This window comes from Austrofundulus limnaeus, unplaced genomic scaffold, assembly GCF_001266775.1.
Source record: "Austrofundulus limnaeus strain Quisiro unplaced genomic scaffold, Austrofundulus_limnaeus-1.0 Scaffold329, whole genome shotgun sequence".
Lineage (NCBI taxonomy): Eukaryota > Metazoa > Chordata > Actinopteri > Cyprinodontiformes > Rivulidae > Austrofundulus > Austrofundulus limnaeus.
The window spans coordinates 541,481-550,801 of NW_013952731.1; positions in this window are offsets into that span (position 1 = coordinate 541,481).

Here is a 9,321-nt window from a genome sequence, read left to right on the forward strand (position 1 = left end):
CTCCTAGCCACTTTGCACAGAACTAATACACTTTATTAGTTAAAGTTAAAGTCATAAGTTTTCAACAAGCTAAAAAGTCTAAGTTACAGACTGACTGGTTTGGATCATGTGTGTGTGAGTGGGCCAGTGGTGGTCTGACTACAGCCCACCTCTCACCCAGTGACTGCTGCAGACAGGAATCAGCTCCTCGTGGTCCTGACTTCTAGTGTGGGTGGATTTTAAAGTGCTGCAGTTATTTTAAAGGCACCAAAAGCTAATCTTGATGACTTCATCCGTTTTGACATTAATGGCTTTACAATAGAYCACAGTTTTTGCCGTACATCAGGACTGACCTTGGAGCTATCACAGTTTTGATTTTAATTGAGTTTTTACAGCAGAAACACAGCTGTCAGCTCCTGATAAATTTCCTGTAAATAATTTTCGTACACCTCAGTGTCTCTCAGGTTAAATTTTTTTTTAGTTGAAACAAACAACAAATTGCAAATACTCGTTTACAAGCTTGTTCTGACTGATGATGCACACACTCCTGGTTTCAGCTCCAGATTTAATGTTCTGTAGCAGTCAGTGATGTACTGACAGCAGGTCTGCTGCTGCTGCTGCTGCTGCTGCTGCTGCTGCTGCTGCTGCTGCTGCTGCTGCTGCTGGGCTGACTGCTGTCATCCTCTGGTGGCTGAAGAAAGAAATGCACTTTGTGATTCTGTATAAAAATACACCCGTCCTCACTATTCTTCTGAATGTGAATACATTATCACTATCATGTGTCCATGTTTTTCATTCCCACAATAAATTTAGATTTATATCTCTTCCTATAAAAAGTACAAATCAAGCATCTTCATCAGTCAGTGTGCTAAGACTCTTAGTAGCCATGTGTTGTCTGATGTAGAGAAATTAACTAGGAATTAGTCRTGTCCACATGAACTGAAAGTCAAGCCTTCGTTGGTGCTTCAAGTTTTAATAGGTCACACAAAGTTGGACGTTTTGAATTTTTTTACATTTTGAACAGATTTTCAGTTTACGTTTTCTGGTTTTTTAAAAGCTTTTACCACAGAATGTTCAGCCTATACTCTTACCTTTTCAGCTGTCCAAATTTCCTACACTTTATGTATTTTCAGGCAAACAAATTCTCATTAACTTCCGTTGTCTCTGACCTAAGAATTTTTTCTTCCAAACAGGAAGTAAAAGATCTTTAGAACTCATCCTGTGATGAGTTACTGGTTCTTTTTTAAAACAATTAATTTAATCAAGTAATTAAGTAAAAAAAATGTAAATCACTRCATCCTCTGCTGATCTGTTATGACGGTATGTGTTATGCAGCGGGTCTAACAGGCTTTCAGGTTAATGAGGACCAGTCTCTCAAAGCATTTCATGACTACAAAGGTTAAAGCAATGGGTCTGTAGTCATTCAGTCCTGTGATGATGACATGATCAGATCATAAGAAAATAAGCTACATTCAGCCTGTAGACTAATGATATACAGAAATATTTCAAACTGTTCTATCTATAAATGTAAGAGATAACTTTATTTCAGTACATTTTACACATCTGCACTTAAAATCAAACTTTGAGCCAAATAAAATCTAAAGAACTTCATTAAAGCAGCTTGGTGCTACAGTCAGTGCGGAGGTCTTGACAAAAGCAAAACAGAGGTTGCACTTTCCCACTCTGCAGTAAAATAACCRCCAGTCTCACAACAAGTTAACATGACGAGCAATTTGCTTTCCAGAAGCTCTGACATTCCTGCAACAGCTTCTGCTGACGAGTGCATCTTTATTTTTCATTTGCTTTGGCTGGTCTCCACTGATGACAGACATCTTGATTTGTTATCTGTCTTCAAGCAACGTTCCAGTTTTCCCTGCTGTTGATCATGCTTCTGAACCAGAAATGGAAATAAAATATAATTTGTTGTGTTCTGATGGAAAATTCAGCCTCAGTCTGTAAGGTTTAATGGTACTTTTTGTAATCAGAGTATACATATGTACATGTATATTTAAATACATACAGTATGTGTATGCATATATGTATGTATGTCTCTATCCATCCATTATCTTACCACCTTTCAGGGCATTTTTTTTTTTGCATTAAACAATATTTAACCCTTTTAAAACTATAAAACCTCATGGAAACCATAAATCTGGACATTACCTGTGCAAAGATTCTTGTTGCTAAAATAAATTACAGCAAAGTTACAGACGTTTTAATAAAGAAATTAGAAAATATTTGGTCATTTGACCATGTTGGTTACATCGATAATTGTTAATAAAACTTGGGTTTAATTTGCAAAAAATGTTTTTTTCTTATGTGCTTAAAAAAATCAAATTTTTGAATGTTGGGTTTTTAATTCACCCACGCATTTATTTATCACCCTCATACAAAACAATGAAAAATTATATTTGACTCCAAATGGAGCAGATTTACTCAAAATCAAGTTTAAAAAAACTTTCAATGAAACAATAAAAACATTCGATCTGAATATATTAATTTTGAAGGTTATTTTAAAGTCAGAAATCTACAAAACACGATTTGAACATCTGTCTAATTTAACAGCAATTTCTCTTGCAAATATTTATATTTTTTAAAAGGCCTCTGATCAAATCTCAGATTTAAAAGATGAGAAGATGGTTCCTTCCACCAYGGTTTGCAACCTATTTGTGCCACTCAAGCCACATCCTGTGATTAATGTCACTAGTGCCATCAGTGACAGCTTAATTTGACGTAGACTTCAAGCCTGCTGAATGAGAAAAAACAACAACTTAAATGGGGATAAATCCTTGACAAACAGCTGTGGGCCAGATGTTACTGCAAGAGACCCCCAAGTTGGATTTAAAAGCCCACCGACTGCAGAGACCGAATGATCTGGACGTTCATGTGTTTAATCGAAGGCGGCACACCGTTGWTCTGTAAGCAGGATTAAGTTGCCATTTCATCAAATCAGCTCACTAAATGCATGTAAAGTTGAAGCTATATAGGCTCATATTGATGGATTTATGGTAAAACATGGCTCACATATGTCAGCTACAATCAGGTTTAAATCGCACCCTGCATGCTATAAATGTCACACTACAAGTGGTAAGATGTCGGCATGGAGTCATTAACATGTATTAGAATCAGGTACGTAGCAATGTTAAGGTTTTATTAGTGGTACAAGCTTTGACGTTTGTGAATCCCAAAGTCTTTTTACAGGAAAAATGTAATGAATACAATAAATGTGTTCAGAGTTCTGTGCTTCAGACAATAAATTAGATTAAATAAAGAATAAATATAAATCCACAAAACATCAAACTTCTGCCAATATAAACTGAAAAAATAATCTACATATCAAGGTCAAATATTARCATTTTATCATAAACTAAAGATAGAATTGTTAGAACCATTTATTGCTTCAGATCTTTGCATTTAAAGCACAGACAGAATATTTATAAATCACTTTAATTCCACTAGATATCTGAGCAAACAGTGATGAGTGAAGCAGGCACAATGTCACATGATCACAATCAAACAGCAAAATGATATTTCTGTTGAAGTATATTCAGAGTCTGCAGCTGTTATCGTAAAACATTAAATTCTGTTTCTCCAGTAAACTTTATCTTTATCCCTCCTGCTGCCCTTCAATTCRACCAACAAAACCTCAGCTTTAAAACTAAGACATTGTTGGTCATTTTGACTAAAGGGCAGGTGGGTTAAAATAAATTCTGTTATTCTCACAAACATCTGACAGAAACACACTTATTACTCACTTATCACTATAGCAGTTAGGAATTAGCTTAGCTTCATCCAAAGGTTAATAAACAAAATAAACATTAAAACCTTGTTCAAAAATATAAGTAACACTGTCAGATTCTAAAAAATGGTTTTAAACAATAACACAACTTCTTAATGTTCCAAAAAATAAAATAGAATAGGTTTATTTAAAGATCATTTTGACAAAGGTGCAATGGTTTTTCATGGTAGCTAAAGAGAATGGGGTCAGAAGCCCGTCGCTAAAGCTAGAAATATACAGACTCCAAGTTTTCAGTCATCCCAAATGAACCCCAACATTTTTTATGGAAAATTACTAAATTATGCTAAAAAGTTAGCATTCTTGTGTTAAATTATCTTTTCTACACCAAAGTCAAACCCTATTTTTTTGTTTTTAAGCATCTTTATAAAGTTTGACTAAATACTACTTCAAATTTGTTGTAATCAAAACAAGTTATAAACTAAACCAGTGGTTCCCAAAYGTTTTACTGCCATAAAGAAATAACAGGACATTTGTGACCGAGATCAGGGGTTCCCAAACTTTTCCATGCCTTGTCTCACCAACACAATTAGCTTCAAACAACACTACAAAATATATAAAGAAATATCAACTTTTAGAAAAATTTTCATCACTTTTTTTTCCTATTCAATAATTTATATTTGTTTAGCATAAGAGTTAACGTGTTTTAAACACCTCATTATATTCTGACTGTTGACAAAAAGAACAGAACAAAAGAAATCAAATAGCTCTTTTAAATAACATTTCAATGTATTATTATAAATTATATTGTAAAATAATGATTGAGAAATGATTTGATTTTATGACAAAGATTTAATTCAAATTCAAATTCAAATTCAAAAATACTTTATTGATCCCAGAGGGAAATTAGGTGAAACATAAAAAACATTTAGACATTTAGTAAAACATTTATTTGAATTTTTCTTTCTTTCTTTCTTGTTTTTTTTTTTTTAGTTTAGCATTTTTTTCCCCGCTCCAGCTTTCTAAGGCTCCCGTCAGCACCCACTTTGAAAAACTCTGACCAACTGGTTCAGGTATATTAGCTAGTTAGCACGTGAACCAGCTAATCAGCTAGCTGAACACAAGCCAAGCTTTAACAACYAAGTTTATCTATTTATTGTTTTTATGTTTTGTAGCAATTACAGTGAAATATGCTTTTAACAATCATTTCTACAATGACTTAATTTCAATAAGCCTCAGTTGGTTTTTCATCACCTGTGATGCGATCTCTGCTGCAATTTTGGGAACCACTAGACTAGCTTAATAGATTATTCGGTTTTTTTTTCAAGTTACATTTGTTACGCTAAAGTCTAAGATGATATAATGTAAATAAAGCTAAACAAAGATTTAAAAAAAACATACGGTAGGCTAGTAGCTTTCAGCTAGTGATAATTTTGTGTTTCTTGATTAACCTGATAAGCTCAGGCCACTTAACTTTATGGCAAAACTACTCAAACAATCTAAGTTTTTGATGAGAATATTTTTATCAAAGCTTATAAAAACAACTCAAACAATTAGATATGAAAAAACATAAAAAATTGCTAAAATTCAAACCACTTGGCTCGTTTCCTATAAAGCACTATACTAGAGTAACATTGCTGTTGTCTGCATGACAGAAAGAATGACGCTAACTTTAATGGCTCTGCGGCGCTCTTGAAGCAAGTCTACTTACAAGTTTCTTAAACTACTCTTTTATTTATTTACATACATAAATCCTAACAGAGGTGGTGTGTGTGTGTGTGTGTGGGGGGGGGGGGGTATTCCAGAAAGTCGGTAGGCTAAGGTTAAGCTCTGAGTAATTTAACCCTGAGCTTAGGGGAACTTTGTTTTTTCCGTTCCAGACAGACAAGTAAAAGTAAAACTCTGAGTTTATCACCATGTTCACCTGCTTATGTTTTCTATAAGAAACTCTGAGTTTTTGCTAGTCTTCTTTCTACTGAAGTCAGATCTCATTGAATCAAATAGACGTCACAGCAGAATTATTTTGTGGAAGGATTTTCTGACTTAAAACTAAGATTTGCTGAAGTTATTTTGCTGATAAACCCTGTCCCGACAATCACAAAAGACAAATAGGTTGCATTCATTTGCTTCCTACAAGCAAAAATGCAACTGCTAGGGTTGTAATATTGTTCCAACAAATAACACCTTTCATCCGTGAAAATTCAAACATCTTAACTGTTTTTTCAGTGATGAAATGTCTGTCAATTACCTGATTTTGCAATGCAAAAACACTCACCGGTCACTTTATTAGGTACACCTGTCCAACTGCTCATTAAAGCAAATGTCGAATCAGCCAATCACATTGCAGCAACTCAGTGTATTTAGGCATGTAGACATGGCCAAGATGATCTGCCGCAGTTCAAACTGAGCATCAGAATGAGGAAGAAAGGTGATTTACGTGACTTTAAATGTGGCATGGTTGTTGATGCCAGACGGGCTGGTCTGAGTATTTCAGAAACTGCTTCTGATTTTCACCCACAACCATCTCTAGGGTTTACAGAGAATGGTCCGAAAAAGAAAAAATATCCAGTGAGCGGCAGTTCTGTGGGAGCAAATGCCTTGTTGATGCCAGAGGTCAGAGGAGAATGGCCAGACTGGTTTGAGCTGATAGAAAGGCAACAGTAACTCAAATAACCACYCGTTACAACCGAGGTAGGCAGAAGACCATCTCTGAACACACAACACGTCGAACCTTGAGGCAGATGGGCTACAGCAGCAGCAGAAGACCACACCGAGTGCCACTCCCGTCAGTCTCGATTTCTGCTGCGACATTCGGATGGTAGGGTCAGAATTTGTCGTCAACAACATRATAGCATGGATCCATCCTGACTTCTATCAACAGTTCAGGCTGGTGGTGGTGCAATGGTGTGGTGGATATTTTCCTGGCACACTTTGGGCCCATTAGTACCAACTGAGCATCGTGTCAATGCCACAGCCTACCTGAGTATTGTTGCTGACATGTCCATCCCTTTATGACCACAGTGTACCATCTTCTGATGGCTACTCCCAGCAGGATAACGCTCCATGTCATAAAGTGGAAATCATCTCAGACTGGTTTCTTGAACACGACAACTTGAATGGCTTCCACAGTCACCAGATCTCAATCCAACAGAGCACCTTTAGGATGTGGTGGAAGTACAGGAGATTCACATCATGGATGGGCAGCCGACATATTTGCAGCAACTGTTTGATGCTATCATGTCAGTATGGATCAGATTCTGAGGAATGTTTCCAGTACCTTGTTGAATCTGTGCCATGAAGGCCGTTCTGAAGGCAAAATGTGGGTCCAACCTGCTAGCAAGGTGTACCTAATAAATTGACTGGTGAGTGTACATACTCTGGGGTTTTTCTAAATGTGTTAAAACAGTATTTTGTTGGGGCTTCAACTATTACTGATTGAATTAGGCCCATACTTAATAGTTAATGTAATGTAACAGCCATTATAGATTATGATTTAAAAAATCTTACCTTGTGAATATTTTTATACTTCAGTTTTATTTGGGTCCTAATTTGCACTCTACCCGAATTTCCCCACACAGGACAATAAAGGCTGCTTCTATTCTATTCTATTTTCCCCTGACACATTACATCAATCACTTAATGAATCCATCAAGTTTACACCTACAGACTATACTATAGTTTTAACTGCAGATAAATGTCAAATCAATAGTACACTGTGTGTATTGTGGAGTAGTACATTGAAAGTTATTCATTRGCCCAAGCAACAGTTTTCTTCCATGCAGCCTCTCTCTGTGTCTGAGATGCTGCTGCCCATGTTCTTTTCTTTCCTGAAATACTTGACTGTATTTTTCATGAGCTTGAACAGGACCATTTACCACAGCAGAATAAAATAACTAGATTGTTTACTTTTCATTACTTGTAAATGCCATGGTAATGCCAAGTAAAATACTCAGAGTTGACTGAAATCAGCTTTTCTGGAACTGGAAATMTTGAGCTTCCCTGCTCAGAGTAAATTAACTCAGTGTTCACAAATAGACCCAGTTAAACCCCCTTTCTGAAATATTGGTGCCTTGTAAACAAAAAMTGCCATTTTCTCTTTAGGGGTGGTTCAACTTTCAACATTTTTACAAGCGTACAAACGGTACACAGAAGGGGGAGGGACGGTGTACGGTTTTCAAAATGAAAAAAAAAGTTTTTTGATACATCCTGCATAACTGACATGTTGCTGTTCTTCTGCATGGTTAATGCTGACACATGGCAGGACAACAAAATAATTTTGTTATACACAATTAACATCACTGCATCWTCATTCAGTGCAAACACACAAGAGCTGAGTGTTGCCGGTGCCAGTTCAAGACCTCACCGACCTGGAGTTCCTTACAACTAGAAGTCATGCTCTGCGACTCGTTTCTTTACATCAAGTGTCAAGTCTAGTTTACCCATCCTCTGAGTACTTCTGTGTTTACAGTAATTATGTTATTAAATRTGTGTAGATTTATGCCCCTAATTTACTTTATTCATTTACGATAAAGGTGTATAGTTCATGTACAGGAAGTTGTACATACCTGGGCATGGTTTGTTAAATTTGAATATTTTTGTGAATACGTATTTTTCCAATTTGGTCCCTACAATAACTTTCAGTATAAAAGCTGCTCTTTGATAARTGAGGCTCCTGGTGACTTTTGGAGTTGTAATAAACTCGGATCATTATCTTGATACTGAGGATGAGGCAGGTTTTTCATGTATTGGGTATGTTTTAGTAACTTAGACAACTTTGCYAGCTTATGGACGTTTGATGCTTTGTACAGTTTTAAAGACTTTAAAAACAAATGTTCAACTATTTATGTCATTGTGTAATGCAAATGGTCCATGATGTAGTATTTATGATCAGATAATCATGACCTATAAAGACTGGATTTACAGTTAGTTTTTTTTGTTATGTACTTTTTAAACAATTTTGAATTGTGTAAAATATACAATAACAATAATTTGACCTTAATACAATGCCTAGGGGTGTCCCGATATGATATCAATATTGGATAATATCGGCCTGCATCTAAAATCACAGATTTAAGCACTCCAGTAGAAGATGTATATTCCAGTGGTCTGCTCAGGATTTCTATCCAGCAGCGCTTGAATCCAGCATAAATAGCTTAAGTGATATTGAATAGTTATTTTACGCTTTAAAAGTATATATGTTTTTATTATTTATTTATTGTATTTAATTGCACAAAATTCTTATGTTTAAGTTAAAAATCTATGAAACCCATTGGTTAATATTAAATGGGACCAGTCTTTTTCATATCTACTGTTGTTGACTATTGTTTACTGTTTGACTTGATCAAGGCTTTTTAACATTCCACTCTACAATACTCAAGGCTGCAATATCGGTATTGTATTGGAAGTAAAAAGTTGTGACTGAACACTCCTAACAATGGGCCTCATGCAAGAACATGTTCGTATTCTTCTCCTAAATTTCTCTTACTTTTGTTCGTACAAAGGGTTTGTACGAACATGTCACGTCAGATTCAACAAACTCTTCTATCTTCATGAAAAGTGCGTAAATGAGCTGCGTAAATTCCACCTGTTCTATCCAGCTGCTCGTG